Raw genomic sequence first — 19,880 nt, 5'->3', positions numbered from 1 at the left:
GGGAAGTGAAGTAGATGAGAAGCTTTTGAGTTATTGCATATATTCTTTTCTTTTCTTGACCACTTTTCTCAAAATGATTCTTCTTCTTGTCTCTAGATTTCGTCCTTCAAATTTCTTAAATACATTAATTTTCGTCTCTGTCATCAATTATATGTTAGTTTTTAACGAGTTAATACTTATCTATACTATCTATACTATTACATAAATGTTGAGTGTTCTATAGTAACTACTTTTTGGTGTGTCATGACACACCAAAAATCATATTTCAATTCTACCTTTTTTTGTCCACCTTTTTCTCAACTTCTGTTTCCCACCAACATCTTTAATCTATTTTCAACCAATTTGTATCATTTTTGCTTATATGATTATATAATTTCAAAGGTATATATCTCAAATATCAATTTGATTATATTATCTTTTCAATAATTAATTTTCAGCTACTAAATAATACATTATTTCATAAATAAAAACTCATAAAATATTCATGTATTATATCGCACACGCAACCGCGGATGCTTCTGTCGCTTGTATTTTAAAAAATTCAAGGATGGATTTGGTGGACTAAATAAAAGATGGGCCATTATGGGAAAAGTGAATGGTAAGGATTTTTTATATTTAATTTTTTTAAAAAAAATTAATTGCAAAGATAAATTTAGACAGAGACAATTGCAAATATACTGCAAAACGCCCCAGGAAAAAGCGGACACTTGAATTTTAAATTTTTGTCAGCAATCTTATTTTTTTTTTGGTTTTTTTGTATTTTATAATTAATTATATAATTAATAATATTTTGTAAAATTATTATTTATTTAGTATTAGTTTGATAATTTTTTATATTTTTTATTTTAATTTTCAAATTTGATGACCGGGTTAAAAAAATTTAAGAAAACAAAACAAAACATTTATGTTTAAAAAAATTAGATTGATTAAATAAATGTATTTTGATCAGATATATTTATAAAAATATTAGTTAACCTAAATAAACTATTTTAATTAAATTTATTTTATATTATATTTTTTAAATATAAATTCTACATTTAAGTCCTCGGTTCTGTGGATAAACCTAGAAGAGTTAATTCAGATCTATTCGGGCCGAATTGATGCAAAAATGTTATTAGAAAATTTCTCAACCGAACTCGAGCTGAAAAGAAATCAACTCGAAAATTGTGAATTCGAACCGACCCGAATAAATCCGAATAGATTAAGTCAAATAAGAACCCTTGTGCTATCAAGAGCAAGTGGTAGCGATGTACTTGTTTCAGTGATATATTCGAATTGATAACACTAGTCATGGATAGCACAAGGGTTCTTATTTAATTTACTTCTCATGTTAATAGAAACATAGACATTAAACTTGGTAAATTTTTCGAAGAGACGAAAGAAATATATCATAAATTGAAACCATTATTTTATAAATAATGATATATTTTAATTCAGATATTAAATAAATTCTTTTCGGCACAAGTTCAGTTGAAAAATTTTCTAATAGAATTTTCGCATCAATTCGGCCCGAATAGATCTGAATTAACTTTTTTAGGTTTATCCACAAAACCGAAAAACCTCCGCAAATCCAAACGAATTAAAATAAATATATGACTCTGTTAACTAAAATTCAAGTTAAAAATAGAATTTATATATAAAAAAATAATGTAAAATAAATTTAATGAAAATATGTTATTTAGGTTAACTAATATTTTTATAAATATATCTGATCAAAATAAATTTATTTAATCAATCTAATTCTTAAAAAAATTTCAACACGGTCATCAAATTTGAAAATTAGAATTAAAATTTAGATTTTTGAGAAAAAATTATCATACTAATATAATACTAAATAAATAATAATTTTAAAAAATATTATTAATAATATAATTAATTAAAAAACAAACCAAAAAAAAGAAGCCAAAAATAAATAAATAAAGATTGCACATGGGGACCTGCAAATTGAAAATCTCCGAGTGGCGTTTTTTAAACGACCTAAAACTACTACTAATTTTTTTTAAACATGCTATACCCTCTAATTTATTTCTTTACTTTAAATTAATACTTACACACACACACACACACACACACACACATATATATATATATATATATATATATATATATATATATATATATATATATATATATATATATCATAGTTAAAATAATTTTGCATACTTTAATATACACTATATAAATATATTACATGCAAATAAATGCATAAAATTAATCACTAAATCATAATAAAAATCTCATGCATAAAAATCCCACAATTAGATAATTAAATAATATTATTTCTACAATCCCATGCATCTTGAACATAAATACGTAAATCTAAAATCTCTGCATACTCTAAAAATTCAAAATAATAAAACATGTGCGGAATATTTATTTTGACTCTCAACACATAAATATCATAAATAGAGCTATGGTCACGGGTACTAGCTGTCTGGATACTCATACGCCTTCACCACCAGTCGAGAACACATTCTCTTCGTTAATAGCTTGCTCACCTGCACCATTTAAATCTAGTGAGCCTAGAGGCTCAGCACGTTCTATCCTTATATAACAACATGAAACCACACACAAGCACACATCATATAAAATACGTGAACATACTTATACATGCATGATCAAATATATGCATATGAACTTGTATAAATTAATCATAAACATCATCATCATACTATATCATAACATCATACTCAATAAATTTCATAAATTTGCATGTCTTAATTTCTTAGTTCTCAACAGGTCGTATCCATGTCGGTGGTCTCATACATAACGATCGATCAATCATAAAAACTAACATATGTGGCGATGGGGTTTCCACCTCTGTGCTGCCACTTCACCAACACTCAATGCTGCATCCATAAGCTCATCATAACATAAACATTAACAGGAAGGTCACCGGGCCCAGGTATCCCGGCCTTCAACCACATCACTTTCCACCTTCACTTCAACTTCCATAAAAATTTATTTTTCTTAACATGCCTTTAAACTTAACATAAAAATTTCTTACATGATGCATGAACTTAAAAATTTTCATTATTTATTTATCTTATGAAAATTCGCCCGTAAATATATATTTAATTTATTTTCTTAAAAATCATATACTTATATCTATATATATAATAAAAATATACACGCATGAATTAAATATATAATTATGGACCTTATATTTTCCCAATGGCTTGTTCGAGCTGCTGACCACTTAACTAAACGCATACCTTTCTAGATAGGCCCAATAATAATTTAGCCAATTAAATTACTAAACCCGACATGACTTGACCCAATAATTCTCATGGATCACACGACCCATGACAAATTAGTCGGCTCACTTCATTAATTAACTAAGCCCATACTTAAAATTAAATTAGTTTAATTATTTATTTAAAACCCAACCCATTAACCCATAAATAAAGGTTAAGGTTTGGCCCTCATTCTCCCTCCCCACACTCACGTTAATTCCCTCAGACGCAATCAGCATATCTTCATCACATTCCCTCATCATAGCACACACATCTCACGATTTTTCTGAATATTTAAGGAAGTTTTCGAAGGTCATTTGTTCCGGTGAGCCGATACGCATCGATATCGACTTTTTGATCAAATTTTCAACAAGGAACGTTTGATTCCATTCTTGAACACCATTTAAATCATATAAACTATTTTTAAGCAGGAATGATCTATTAATCCATGCGTTTTTCAGATAGAATGAGATTTTCATTTGTTCATGCATGTTTCACGTTTTTGAGTAAGATGACTCAAGTTTGATGAGATTTTTGTTCCTGGATTGATCGAGTATGCTGCCAATTTGTTCTTGGGTCTAGTAGAGTAGGGTCCCTTAGGGTCGTTTTGGTATGATGGTTCAGGCCTATGAGTGGCTGGTCATGGCTAGAACCCTGCTGGTGCCTGGGTGACGGGCTGCACAAAATTTGGAGGAAGAAGGGATCGGGTTCTGCCATAGGGGGTTTTGGCTGAGCCAAGCCTAGTCCTATGGTTTCTTCTGGACCTTGGGGTGGTCCAGGTGTCAAAGCTCCGGCCGGTATTGGCCGGAGCTGGTCGAAAAAGGGAAGGAATGTGGCCTGCACATCAAAGCAAGGAAGGATGGGTCGGTTGGGTCCTTGGTTGGTTTGAGGCTGGGTTAGGGCTGGTCTAAGGTGATCGGCAGGACCCTTGGGGGTCCTTCCGGTGGCGCTTTGGCCAGGGGTGGCCAAAGCTAGGTGGCCGAACGACCAAGGTTGGGGTTGTGGGCTTTTGAAAGTCTATTAAAAATCCTTGAAATGACTCATTTTAGTGAAAATCGAGCTTATATACATACATATATTTAAAACTCGTATTTTATGAAAATAAAATCTCAAAATAATAATTTCTGGCTCTTAAAAACCCCTCGTAAAAATTTTGGATAAAAAATGTTGGAACACGTTCTCGAATCAGTTAGATGTGATACCCGGAGCAGCGGAAGTTTAAAAATTTTATTTTTCTGATCTGGAACGATTCCAGATCATGGGTATCAAATCCTAATGATTAAAACAAATAAGTAAAATAAAACACGATTAAATTTTACTTCTCAAGTCTCAACTTGAGGTTATGGACTCCAACAGAAAATTCTGATCTTCTTGTATATCCCAGGAACTGATGACTCGATCGATCAACTCATGAATCAGGTCCACGAACAGAATTCTAAATCCCTCTGATAGACTGCACTAGAAAGTCTATCAGAAGTTTTTACGAAGAGAATTAACAGATCTGATCTGTTAAACCAGACTGCAATTTTCGAAAATTGCAGACTGGATTTTCGAACACAGAGGGGAGAGGGGCAGCCGAAAACCTAGGGAGAGAGAGCTCTCTAGGTTTTGAAATTTATGAGCTGTCCTTTTTTAATTTCTGTACTGCAATAACTTATTTATAATGTGGGCTACTAACAGCTTAAGGCCCATTAGTCATAAGTTCAAGCCTGACAAGCAAAGCCCGCATGTTCAGAAATTAATATAAAATTCATCGTGACTCAAATTGATAAACCAATTTCACCAATGTGTACAGAAACCTTTTCTGCATATTTAAAGTAAAGATAAATTTTCTGAATCCGAATTCAGTGGTTTCCAAAAATGGCATCCCTATGTCATTTTAGGAAATCTCACTCCCTCTACTCTTCAATAAGAAGTCCTACTTCTCACTTGCTAAATTTAACTCATTAAATTTAATTATCTCAACGGGGATTAGAAATATATTATTTGTGTAACCCTCAATGGTTCAGGGATACAGCTAGCCGTGGGCCCACAACTCCTTGTAACTCGAAACAACAATTTTCGACTTACCCATCGAATCATGGTAAGAGCGCCTAGCAACATCGCCCCATGATTCCCTAGATATCACTGATAGTGTCTGCAAGAACCAGTAGGTTTTGGTTAGCATACAGTACGGTCCCTTCATCCATATATCCCGATCGAATCAATAACCATTGGTATATTGAGAGTCGTTCGAGATTCGATAACTATGAAATACATCTTGAAGATCAAATATTGACATCGCATGTGCAACTAGGAAACCAAGTAACCTAAAGCACATCATGTACTCTGGCCAGAGATTTGTCATATTAATATCTCCTCAGATCGCATAGGATATCCACACTCGCAAGCGTGTGGTGAATCCTTGACAACAAAACATTGAATCCTATATGTGTCATAACTGTACCCAATCTCGACACTTGATGACCCTCATAGAGTCGGTAAATGATTTAAAGTACAGTACTAGCATATAGAGTCTCCATGATGTTTCAAGTAGTAAAGACTAATGGTGTACAACCAAAAACCGCGGACTTATCCACTCAATTAGTGAAAACCACTTGGAAAGTCCGAATAGGGTAGTTCGATCATCCATCAAATGAATATCCATTTGCATGCTTCGAACATCTCTATGTTCCATACCAATGAAACGTGATACTTGGCATTGCAAATTCTAGTCTCAATCTCGAGCGATCCTTATCCTTATTTGCGGACGGCTCAATTGACTAGGAACTGTTTAGAACATACAGTGCTTACATGATGTGTTTCATGATAGTCATCCAAATCTACTATCACATCTTGCATGCACTCTAGTATATTCAAGGTCTTTATCTAAACATAGTTACGTCACAACATAATAATATGATAAAAGATAAAGTAAATGCCAATATAAAGTGTAAAGTATATTAAACAAAGATTGTTTACAAATAGAGTCATAAAGGCCCTTAGCCACAAGTTGGCTAAAAGGGCACCCACTCTTTCAATCTCCCACTTGCCCTAAAGCCAACTAGTCATACTATGTAGTCCCATTGCTTCGCAATGTTTTTCAAATAATGGTCCTGGCAAGGGCTTAGTAACTGGATCAGCGATATTGTCTGCAGAGGCTACTCTCTCGACAGTGATGTCTCCTCTTTCCACGATCTCCTGGATGATGTGGTATTTCCTCAGTATGTGTTTGGATCTTTGATGAGACCTTGGTTCCTTTGCCTGAGCAACGACATCAGTGTTGTCACAGTACACCGGGACTGGACCAACAGCTTCAGGAATGACCCCCAACTCTTGGACGAAATTCCTCATCCAAACGGCCTCTTTAGCAGCAGTTGATGCTGCAATGTATTCTGCCTCAGTGGTGGAATTCGCTGTGGTGTCCTGCTTGGAACTCTTCCAAGAGACAGCACCTCCATTGAGCATGAATACAAATACAGAGGTTGATTTCGAGTCATCCACGTCGCTTTTGAAGCTAGAGTCGGTATAGCCTTCCAATTTCAATTCTCTTCCTCCATAAACCATGAATATATTCTTAGTCCTTCTCAAGTACTTAAGAATATCCTTCACAACTTTCCAATGAATTTGACCGGGGTTGGCCTGATATCTGCTCGTGACACTCAGAGCAAAGGCTACATCCGGTCTGGTAGATATCATCTCATATATGATACTACCTATGGCTGATGTATATGGTACGTGTGTCATTTTCTCTATTTCTTTGTCAGTCTTTGGAGACATTGACTTGGATAGAGAAACTTCATGGCACATAGGTAGATGTCCTCTCTTGGACTCATCCATAGAAAACCTTTTCAATATGGTGTTGATGTAGGTTGCTTGAGTGAGTCCTATCATTCTCTTAGATCTATCTCTATAGATCTGTATTCTTAGAATATAGGACGCCTCACCCAAGTCCTTCATCGAGAATCTACCTGACAACCATATCTTTGTTGACTGCAACATCCCTACATCATTCCCAATGAGTAGGATGTCATCAACATAAAGCACTAAGAATGTCACAGCATCCTTAACCACTTTCTTGTACACGCATGGTTCCTCCGGGTTCTTGATGAAACCAAAGTCCTTTATTGTTTCATCAAATTTCTGGTTCCAACTTCTTGATGCCTGTTTGAGACCATAAATTGATTTCTGAAGCTTGCATACCTTATGCTCGCTTCCCATGGATGTGAATCCCTCGGGCTGCATCATATAGATCTCTTCCTTAATTTTTCCATTAAGAAATGCAGTCTTCACATCCATTTGCCATATCTCATAGTCATACCATGCTGCTATGGCAATTAAGATTCTTATGAACTTGAACATTGCAACTGGTGAAAAGGTTTCATCATAGTCAACACCTTGTCTTTGTGTATAACCTTTTGCAACCAATCGTGCCTTGTAGGTCAGCACCTTACCATCAGGCCCAAGTTTTCTCTTGTAGATCCATTTAAACCTTATAGGAACAATTCCATCGGGAGGATCTACTAAAGACCAAATTTGGTTTGCATGCATGGATTCTATTTCAGACTGCATGGCTTCAAGCCATAAATTCGAATCGTCATCAGAAATTGCCTCCTTGAAGTTTCTTGGATCACATCCAACGATGGGCTCACTTTGATCCCCTTCAAGTAGGAGATTAAGTCGATCAGGAGGTCTAGAAGTCCTTTCGGATCTTCTAAGAGGTGGCGTGTCAATTATTGGTTCCTGAGGTGTGAGGTTGCTATTTTGTATCTTGGGTTCTTCTCGAACTTCTTCGAGTTCCATCATTTTGCCTTTTTTATCAAGTAAGAATTCCTTCTCAAGGAAGATGGCATTCCTAGAAACAAACACTTTTGTTTCAGTAGGATGATAGAAATAATATCCGATCAAATTCTTCGGATACCCTACAAAATAACATAAAGTGGATCGATTATCCAACTTATCTCCCACTGTCTGCTTCACGTAAGCAGGACATCCCCAAATACTCAAGTACGAATACTTAGGAGTTTTGCCAGTCCATAATTCATATGGTGTTTTGTTCACTGCTTTAGTGTGGACATTGTTCAACAACAATACCGCCGTTTCAAGTGCATAGCCCCAAAACGAGGGTGAGAGCTCAGTGAAGCTCATCATAGATCAAACCATGTCCAACAGAGTTCGATTACGACGCTCCGAAACACTGTTAAGTTGAGGTGTGGCAGGAGGAGTCCACTGAGAGAGAATCTCATTGTAACGCCCGGAATTATTTAATTTTAATCCGAGAATATTTAATTTAGGAATATTGGGAGTTTTGATTTAAATTCTAATATTATTAAATTATTTAGGATTGAAATTGAATGAAATGATAAGTTGAGGACCAAATTGCAATTATTGAAAACTTGAGGGTCCAAAGTGCAAATATTGGAAATTTTGTTGGACACTTGTTATTATTCTGGTTATTCACGTGTAGGACATGATTTTCATCAGAAAAGTTGGAGGAAGAACCGAGAGGGAGAATCAAGAACTCCAAGTTTCTTTATCATCTTCCAATTGCCGTATCTTGAGTTTCGGTTATCCAAATTCGATTCCGAAAAGTGTTTTGGAATCCTTGCGACGAGGCCTTTGAATTGATATAAGTTTTCTTTAGATTCTTTATGGTTTGAGAATTCGAAAACGGTAGAGATCAGATTTGTGTATGAATTGGTGTTCTTGAGATTACATGTTTTGTATATTCAAAGGCGGATTGAAGATTGAATGCCGTTTGAAATTAATGTTACTTTTCAGCAAGTGTTCGAAAATTATGCCATCTGATTTGCTGGTTTATTGATGGTATTCTTGCTGGTATATATATTGTTATGAAGTTGTGTTGAATGATTGAGTTGATAGGATTGATTTTCTGTTGCCGAATTTATACCGTTACGCCGTCAGATTGTGAATTGAGGCTGTTTTGCTATCTTGTATTGAGCTGTGATTTTGGTGAGCCCTAGATGATGTTTGTAAGCTTTCTAAACTTCATTTCAGATTGTGTTTGAATACCATCGAGCTCGAGAACGTCACCTTCGAACCGATAGAGATTGAAGCAAGGTTTGAAGTTATTCTACAATGGAGTTTGAATGGTTTTAAGTGCAGATTTTGAGACAAGTCTTGTGGTTGTTTATTGTACAGATTTGGACAGCTAGAAGACACCATAAACCTCACAATCGAAAGGTAAAAGTGGACTACTATTTGAATGGGATTAAAACTCGAGATGGTTTGTATCGAGTTCCCTAAATCACATACTTAATTGATTACTTGCTTTTGTATGACTTGTGGAATGATTTTATGATATTAATGGATTCTATATTGATGTTATATGTTGCATTCATATTGAGAAACCAATTCCTTGATTTTGAAACGAACGAAAACGTTCAATTAGAAGATTTGAGGGATTATATATGTATGGGCTGGGTGGTTGACTTAGACTAGCGTCTGAATTGCATATATAGTGGCTTCAAAGTCTAGAAAAGCAAGATAAGTAGCCCCACCTCGATCGGGAGAGTCGGTGGTTTAGTTACGATATCTTTTTCTTGGGATCCCAACCGATGAAATGATAGAATTTTTTAGCGAACCCTGTTTTAAAGCATGCATTGTATTTTATTTTATATCATGAGTTTGATATATATAATTTGATATGCATGTTCGTTGCTTTTACTGGGAAAATATGTTTCTCACCGGGGTTATCCGGCTATTGTTGTGTTGTATGTGTCATGGCAATAGGCGAGAGTGGAACAGGGCAGAAGCGAACTTGAAGAACAGAGAATGAGGGATTAGCGTGGTGATCCGGTATAGATGTTGAGTTGCTGTCACTTGTTTGATAAGATCAAGAGTTATGTTGTATAGTTGTTAGACTTGAATCTTGTCTACTTTACAATATAAGTTGATCCTATGTTAGAGTTGGAGTTGTTTAGTTTTGAGACTTGAACTTGTATCTAGAAGGGATACTATCCTTGTTTGTATAACACTTGATCTTGATGTATTTCCTTTGCAATGACATGTTGTATTTTATGTTATTGCCTTGTTAATACCTCTTGGAACTTGCTTGATGGTTATTACACTTAGTAGAGCTGATATAATGGACCTTGAATAGCCTTGACAGCAGCTGTGTGTGTGTGCAGTTTTTTTTTCTGCCCGTTTGGCCTGCGCACGGGCGAGCCCTTGCTCGCGCGCGCACAGGCCAAGCCAAGGGGGTCACTGCCCCCTTGAACTGTGCACGCGCGAGGGGCGAGCCCGCGCGCGCGCAGGCCATTTATAAAAAATAAAAATTTCTTTTCTTTGTTTGGTTTAGGCTTTTGATACTTAGCCTTGACTATTGAATGTTGTTGTATTAATTGAGATTAAGAACCGGGTCGTCACACTCATTCTCTTTTAGATAGTCCAAAAACTCGGTACTTGAGTATTCTCCACCTCGATCCGATCGAAGTGCTTTAATACTCTTACCTAGCTTGTTTTCTACTTCAGCCTTGAATTCTTTGAACCTTTCAAATGATTCAGACATATATTTCATCAAATATAAATACCCATATCTAGAATAATCATCAGTAAAGATAATGAAGTAGGTGTGACCAAATTTAGTACCAATACTAAATGGGCCGCAAACATCTGTATGGATCATATCCAATAGATTTTGACTATGCTCAGGTTTTTCCTTGAATGGAGTTTCAGTCATTTTTCATTTCAGACAGGACTCACAAGTAGGTAGAGAGTTTATATCTGACGAATCAAATATTCACTCTCCCACTAGCTTGTTCATCCTTCGTGAGGAAATATGACCTAGCCTAGCATGCCAAAGGTTTGCCGGGTTTTGACTATCGTTTTTCCTTTTAATTGTTGTTGCCGATTTATCAACATAATTAACTGGTATGTCTTTCAATTTTAAGTTATATAGATCGTTTCAAGTTATCCAGTTCCAATCAAACATTAATTCTTGTAAATATTGCAAATTCCATTCACAAAATTGCAATAAAAACCATCTCTATCAAGCATAGAAATAATGTTTTTAATCAAATCTAGCACAAATAAAACATCTCTCAAAAATAGCTTAAAATTGTTTTGCAAAATTAAACAAACGTTTCCCATAGCTTTGGCTTCAACTCTGGAACCATTCCCGAGCCTTAATTGGGTCTTACCCATCCTTAGCCTACGACTTCTTGTCATCATCTGTAACTCATTGCAAATGTGAGAACCACATCTGGTATCCAATACCCAAGAAGTAGTATTAAGTAAAATATTTATTTCAATATAAAATATATCCTTTGCAGTTCGTAACTGTTCGATATATTCTTTGTTGTTGCGCTTCCAGTGGGTTTCTTGCAGTGATGGAAAACTTCTTTAGACTTGTCCAGCTTTGCATGTAACATTTGACCTTGAGATCATGGTCCCACCATTTCTCTAGTTTGGCCAACCTTTCCGAAGTTACATCAGTCGGGGCTGTTTTCGGAGGAGCCTTTTCTAGCACGTAGAAAATCTTCTCCGAACTCAGGACAATTTTAACTTACGGAACCAATCCGTATAGTTTGCGCCAGTCATTTTATTTTGTTTGAGAATTGAAACATGTGGATTGCGCGAATTCATCATAATGAAATACTGAAAAGAAACAGACAATAATCGGTCATTGTTTAATTAATTTACTAAGACATAAAATAAGGCGAGATTAATTTTATGAATTACACTCCCACTATTTTAACGATTTCACCACCCTCTAGTGAAAACAAGAAACGGGTTTCCTTAGTGGGAACATGGAGTCCAATTGACAAATCATAGTCCCGAATAATATCAGCCAACCATAATTTTTCAAAAGGTAGAGCCCAATTGCTTCCAAAACAACCCCCATGTTTTTACCTCATGTCCAATAAGAGCCCAATAATATGACGCCGTTTATTGTGACATGTCAAGATGACCCACCAATATTAAGTTGTGATGGACGGTCGCCGTATGGATCCCCCAATAATATGAGCCAATCCCACGGGAGTTCCACCCAACTTACAACATGTGTCGATCCAATGTACAGCTTTCCGATGAACGGGCCCCCCCAATAATATGAGACGGACCATGCGCGTGGGTAGCATCTCATACATTGATCGTTGATGGAAGGTAGGAACATTTAAACAATATTTAAATTTCCTTTTGTTAATCTTGATATCAATTTTAAATCATATTTAAAATAAGGGATTTTAATTTTGAAAAATTTGTCTCATCATTTAAAAATTTGTATGCTTGCGGGATTCATGCAATTTAGTCTAAACATGCATACAACAATAATATCAAATATTATATAAAAAGGATGATCGATGCCTAGATCTACTCGACCCGTGGTTGCCAATCACGAGTCTAAGTCCAATACTAGGGGATATGCAAGTATGCAATGCAATCCTATTACATTGAGCTTCAAATTTACATTTCTTCAGTCTTTATTGTCTGTTGGGCCCACCATTGTCTTCAAATATTTATCTCCCACTAAGTCTAATAAATTTACAATAAATTTCGATGACAAATAGGGGATACATATTTAAGGGTGGGAACGGGTCATTAACCAGGCCCACTTTTATTAAAAATGACAAATCAAATTGGGTCATAAACCAAGCTCATTAATAAAACCCAACAGTAATAATAAAAACCAAATGTAAACAACCTAACATACACCTAAAAACTTGGTCATGACAATCGATCATCCTTTTATCCAATTATTTAATTTAATTAAATGATTGGGAAACATGCAATTCAAAGTGGCAATAATTGTAAATAGATAAAATCATATTTCATACATAAAATCTTATTTTATATATAAAATCATATTTTATCTAGTTCATCCATAAAATCATATTTTATATATAAAATCTAATTTCATATATAAAATCATATTTTATAATCAATTGTACCAAAATAATTAATGTTAAAAATTTTAATTTATTGGATTAAATTTATAAATTTCCAAAATTCAAAATTTATCCAAAAATTAATTTTCTTAAAATTTTGGGCTCAAACAATTTTGACCCATTGCCTCGTGGACCAACTAAAACAATTTTCAATCGGGCCAAAAATTGGACCCGATAACAATTAACGGGCCGAAATTCAAAATTTCAAAAAATAAAATTTTTTAATTTTTCTGGGATGCCCGGGACGATCCCGGCAGCCCCCCCGACTGTCGGGCTGGGAGCCCAGCCCCGTCGCTGGGCCATCGAGCGCGGCCCAGCTGCGCGCCAGGCTAGGGCAACTTTTGCCCTAGCCCAGCACGCTGGGCTGCTGGGCCGCGCGTTTGATCCGAAAGCAACCTGGCTCTGATATCATTGTTGGAACACGTTCTCGGATCAGTCAGATGTGATACCCGGAGCAGCGGAAGTTTAAAAATTTTATTTTTATGATCTGGAACGATTCCAGATAATGGGTATCAAATCCTAATGATTAAAACAAATAAGTAAAATAAAACGCGATTAAATTTTACCTCTCAAGTCTCAACTTGAGGTTATGGACTCCAACAGAAAATTCTGCTCTTCTTGTATATCCCAGGAACTGATGACTCGGTCTGAAACGCCTACTACTAATAAATGCGGAATTTTATTTTTTTTTAAAAATAATACTATTATACATACATGCCCATACACATATGTATATAAAAATAAAATGCTAAATATTAAATAATCTAAAAAAAATATTAAATAAATAAATTCTTAAAAATATTTCATGCATCATTTTAAAATAATAAATAACTCTACTGAAAAATATCATATGCGGAATAATAATAAAATAAAACATGTTTTCAAAATTAAATCATAATAAACTAAAAACTGCGACGGTCACGGGGTCCACTGCTCCGTGATCTCATACGTCCTCACCACCGGTAGGAACTACATCAAATTCATCATGCTCACCTGCACCATATAAGCGTAGTGAGCCTAGGGGCTCAACATGTCTAATCCTTTATAACAAGGTTAAAAATAATGCATCACATAAATACTAATACATATACCTGTACATGAGCATGCATGGAAATATTTTTATAACATAAATGCTGAATCATAAATCTTACATATATCATAACTTCCTTCATCATATATAACATAATTGAGCAATACATTTAAAAACCTGTAGATGGTCCTATCCATAAGTGTGACGCTCATGTGTCGACTGATCAGTCTCATAAACCAACGTACGATGGCGGTGATAAATCACCTCCTATGGTAGTAAACTACCGAATCATATGGTGGATAACCACCCCTATGGTAGTAAAACTACCGAATCATATGGTGGAAAATCACCCCTATGTCACACATACTTCAATTTCCACAAAATATTTTATTGCTCATCATTTACATAATAATATTCATAATAAATTTCATGGATGCATGCACTGAAAATTTGTCCGTAATATATATTTAATTTATTTTTCATAATAAATATACTCATACTAAAAATATGAATTTCATGCATAAAATAATTAAATATATATTCCGAACTTATTTATTTTTCATGGGTTGGTCCAGACTGCTGATCACTCATCTAGGCCCATTAATCTTACATTTAAGCCCAAATATTTCATTCAACTTAAATGGGCCTAAAGAAAATATCTAAGCCCATTAACTTAAACAAGCCCAATAAAACTCTAGCCTGGCCCAAAAATTCCCTGACTGGCCCAAAAATTCCTATGGGCCCACGAGCCCATAAAATTATTGGGTTAACTTAAAAATAATTTAAAAACCCAAATAAAATTATTTGGAGGCCCAAATAATTTTCTAATTAATTTTAAAAGCCCAAAATCAATTAATCTCTTAATTAATTAAAAATTTAAAATACCCGAGCCCGGTCCACCTAACCCAGACCCGGACCACCTGACCCGACCCTAGACCTACCAGACCCGACCCGGACCCCCAAGACCCGGCCCAGATCCAGCCCCGACTCACATCCCGATTCCCCTTCCCTTACTCTCTCCGCTGCGCGAGCAGCAGGCTTTGCAGCCTGTTTCTGGACATCTCCGGCCACCCAATGTCCGGAGATCCACCACCACTGGCTAGCACACTTCGAGACCTTTCCAAAAAGCTAAGAATCAGCCCAATCCATCGACTATGGAGTGAGAACGAAGCTCTGCAACCCAGCCCTTCTGCACTAGCGCGCAGACGCGAGCAGCTGCGGAAAAACAGTTTGTTCTCGAAGCTCCGACCACAAAAGACCATGAAACCTCTTGCAAAACCTTAGAAAACTTCAAGACGTTTCCATAAAGCCAAAAACCAGCCAAAACGGAATCCTAACGAAGGAGAACGAACCGCTGCAAGTTCGCCTATCCTGGGCTCGCGCGCAGACCTGAGCAGCGCCGGGACTTTCGATCGTGCCACTTTCTCCGACCATCAATCACTGTGAAATAAATTCCTAGACTTAGTAAACACGTAGGGGTTTCTAACACAACAAACCTCACATCAAACCGTGGCCCGAGTGAAGAGAACGAACTCTTTTTCCCGGAACTCTAAATCTGCGCAATCTGTGCACCAGATCTTGAATGCCACGGTTATATCCCATTCCAGCCCCATAACCCGACCATGGCTGGCTTCCTAGGACCCTAGCCCACCACTGACTCGAGCCCTAGCCTCTGGACCGAACCATGCAAGGCACAAAAACGAGTTATGATCATGAATTCACCAAAACATGCAACAATTCATTCATACTTGCAATAAATTCGAACCATGGCTATTAAATTCTGAAACAAAAAATCTCATTCATGCATAATAGCTTATATGGTGTTAAAGAAAGGAGTTAAACATGACTTTGATTTTTAAAACAAAGCTAGACCGCGTGAACGACTCCGGGACGACGGACCTACGAAGAACTCGAATTTTTCCTTGAATAAATCGGCTATGGAGGCTTGAGTTGCTGCTGTGGGAACGTGAGAAAATAAGGAATAGAGGAAGATGATTGATGGTGTCGGCTGAAGGAGACTCACGTAGGGTAGGAGTTTATTTTTTTTTTTTAAAGTTTAATACTAGGTTAATAATTAAAATAATAAGCATCTAGATAATATACCTAAAAATATAATTAAAACTCTCTAATAATAATAATAATCTGATAAGATATCTCCAAATCCCGAAATTATTAAATAGGCTAATTTTAAAAATTAATAAAAGTCAATAAGGAGACTAATTTTGGCTAAAAATAAACCCTTAAATAAATATATAATTAAATACTAAAATTTTCTTGACAAATATCCAAAAATAATATTTTAAGGCTCGTAAAACTCATAAAATATTTTTGGCTCAAAATTTGGTATCTCGTCCGTCCACGGTCCCGTCTACGCGATCAATTAAATAAAATCCTAAAAAAAATCTATAAATTCTAAAATAGCGGGTTAAATGCTAAAATAAATTAAATCATGCATATAAATCACATAAATGTCATTTAACCCAAAAATTAAATTTTAAATAATTATTTTCCTTAATTATGCATGCGAATTTACGTATTAAAATTTTCCGGGTGTTACAATTCTCCCCCCCTTAAATTGAATTTCGTCCTCGAAATTAAAGTACTTACCCGAACAACTCCGGGTAGTGAGTCCTCCTGTCTGCCTCGGTCTCCCAAGTGGCTTCCTCCTCGGAGTGATTCAACCACTGGACTTTGACCATCGGTATGACCCGCGTCCTCAATCTACGCTCCTCCCTAGCCAAGATCCGTATAGGCCTCTCCTCAAATGCTAGATCGGGTGGCAACTGTAAAGGCTCGTAGTCCAACACATGCGACGGATTAGAGAAGTATCTCCGAAGCATGGATACATGGAATACGTTGTGCACTGCTGCAAGCCCTGGCGGTAGTGTTAAACGGTATGCCAAAGTGCCAACTCTCTCCAAGATCTCAAATGGCCCAATATATCTCGGATTAAACTTGCCTCTGCGACCAAATCTCATCACCCCTTTTCATAGATGATATCTTCAGAAACACATGATCCTCAACATCAAATTCAAGATCTCGTCGTCGAGTATCAACATAACTCTTCTGACGACTCTGAGCATTCCTCATACGATCCCGAATCTGAATCACATTGTCTGCAGTCTGCTGTACAATCTCGGGACCAAATAAAATCCTCTCGCCAACCTCATCCCAATGCACTGATGATCTACATCTTCTCCCGTAGAGAGCTGCATAAGGAGCCATACCTATAGACGACTGAAAACTGTTGTTATAGGTAAACTCCACTAATGGCAGTCTAGTCTCCCAAGAGCCCTGAAAATCAATGACACAAGCTCTCAGTAGATCCTCAAGAATCTGGATCACCCTCTCCGACTGACCATCTGTCTGGGGATGGAACGTTGTACTGAATAATAGCCAAATCCCCAAAGCTGTGTGCAAACTCTTCCAGAATGCAGACGTAAATCTCGGATCTCTGTCCGATACTATCGACACTGGTATGCCATGCAGTCTAACAATCTCCTTAATGTAAAGCTCTGCATACTGCGTCAATGAGTAAGTAGTCCTCACCGGCAAGAAATGAGCTGACTTGGTGAGTCTATCCACGATCACCCAAATAGCTATACATCCTCTAGTACTCCTCGGAAGGCCAACTACAAAGTCCATCGTGATGTTCTCCCACTTTCACTCCGGAATGGGTAGAGGCTTAAGTAACCCTGTAGGACGCTGATACTCTGCCTTGACCTGCTGACAAGTCAAGCACTCTGATACAAATCGGCCAATATCTCTCTTCATGCCGGGCCACCAATACAATGACTGCAAATCTCTATACATCTTCGTACTTCCGGGGTGAATGGAATACGGAGATGAGCCTCTGTCAAGATCTCAATCCTCAACTGATGATAGCCAGATCACAAATCGATCTTGGAGAAAACCGAAGCTCCCTGCAACTGATCGAACAAATCTTCAATCCTCGGAAGTGGATACTTGTTCTTCACAGTGACCCTGTTGAGCTCTCGGTAATCGATACAAAGTCTCATGCTACCATCCTTTTTCTTCACAAACAACATTGGAGCTCTCCAAAGAGAAAAGCTAGGACGAATAAAGCCCTTCTCCAACAACTCTTGAATCTGCTCTTTCAACTCTTTCATCTCAGTAGGAGCAAGTCGATACGGTGCCTTAGAGATAGGCACAGTACCTGGTAACAGATCAATACTGAACTCCACCTCTCTAGCTGGTGGGACTCCCGAAACGTTCTTCGGAAAGACATCTGAAAAGTCACAAGCCACCTCTATATCTGACAATGATCTGCTAGGTGGTTCTGATGAAGTGACTACACTGGCGAGAAACCCCTGGCAACCATGTCTCAATAACTTCCTCGCACGTGTAAAAGAGATAACAGGCGAGGTCTCACTGCTCGGAGATGCATAGAACACAAAATGGTCGCCTACCACTGGTTTCACTGCCACTGTCCTCTGCCGAAAATCAATCACTGCTCCGTTGACTGACAACCAATCCATACCCAAAATCAGATTGAATCCAGTCAACGGTAAAACCACAAAATCTGCTATGATAGTATGTCCCTGTAACTCCATCTCCAAATCTCTACAGACGCTAGTGGTAGTAAGAATCTGACCAGACGGCATAGTGACATCGTAACCTGTAACAGCAACCTCAGGCTTGATGCCTACCCGCCTGATATACCCTAGGGAAATAAACGAATGCGTGGCTCCTGAATCTAGCAACGCAAACGTGGAATTTCCTCCCACTAGAATTCTCCCTGGACGCAGAAAATCCCAATAATCGCATACTAAACTTACTTTTCTCCCAATGCAAGTTACAAAATTATTTCTCTTAATAAAACACGAATAAAATGAGCATCCTACTCTAACCAAACAAATAGATAATTCATGCAATTTAAAATCATGAAGTAAATTCCCAAAAAAAATTTCTTAAAAGAAGAAGTTTAGGAAATACCGGTGATTAAGGAGGTATCTGAGTCTGGCTCCTCAGCCTGCATGACGAACACCCGCCCAGTGGTGTTCTTCCTCTTCGGGCAGTTATATGAAACATGCCCTGGCTCCTTGCAAACATAGCATACATTGGACCCCACTAGACACTTCCCGGTGTGCGGCTTCTGACACTGTGGGCAGATCGGAACTCCTCCAGTATTAGGGGCCCCGCCCCTCTGCTGCTGCTGTAGCTGACGCCCTTGAGGCCTCTGCTGCTGTCCCTGCTGATTCGGGCCCTTAGACGGCCCAGTATACGGCTTCTTCGCAAGAGGCTGCGAAGTCGCCCTCTGATACCCTGGCTGAAACTGCCTCTTACTCTGCTGCTCTCGCTGCATCTCTCGCCTCCCTTCCTCAGAACGTAATGCTCTGCTAACTGCCGCCTCATAAGTAGTGACATCCAACATGCGAACGTCATGTTTGATGTCAGCCCGCAAACCATCCACAAATTGCCTCAACTTATCCGGCGCACTGTCAGCAATAAGAGGCACGAAACGACACCCTCTCTCGAATTGGGTGATGTAATCCACCACAGACTTGTCTCCCTGGCGGAGACTCATAAACTCCCGGATCATGCGACTGCGCACATCCTCAGTGAAATACTTGGCATAGAACATGCGTCTGAACTCTATCCAAGTCAATGTAGGTAGATTCACACCTCGAACCGCACCTTCCCACCAAGAGGCTGCATCACCTCTCATCATATACACTGCACACTTCACCCTGTCAGCATCAGTGA

The sequence above is a fragment of the Henckelia pumila genome, chromosome 2 (genome assembly GCF_033568475.1).
Source record: "Henckelia pumila isolate YLH828 chromosome 2, ASM3356847v2, whole genome shotgun sequence".
In the NCBI taxonomy this organism is placed as follows: Eukaryota; Viridiplantae; Streptophyta; class Magnoliopsida; order Lamiales; family Gesneriaceae; genus Henckelia; species Henckelia pumila.
Note: the sequence above shows the minus strand (reverse complement) of the source record.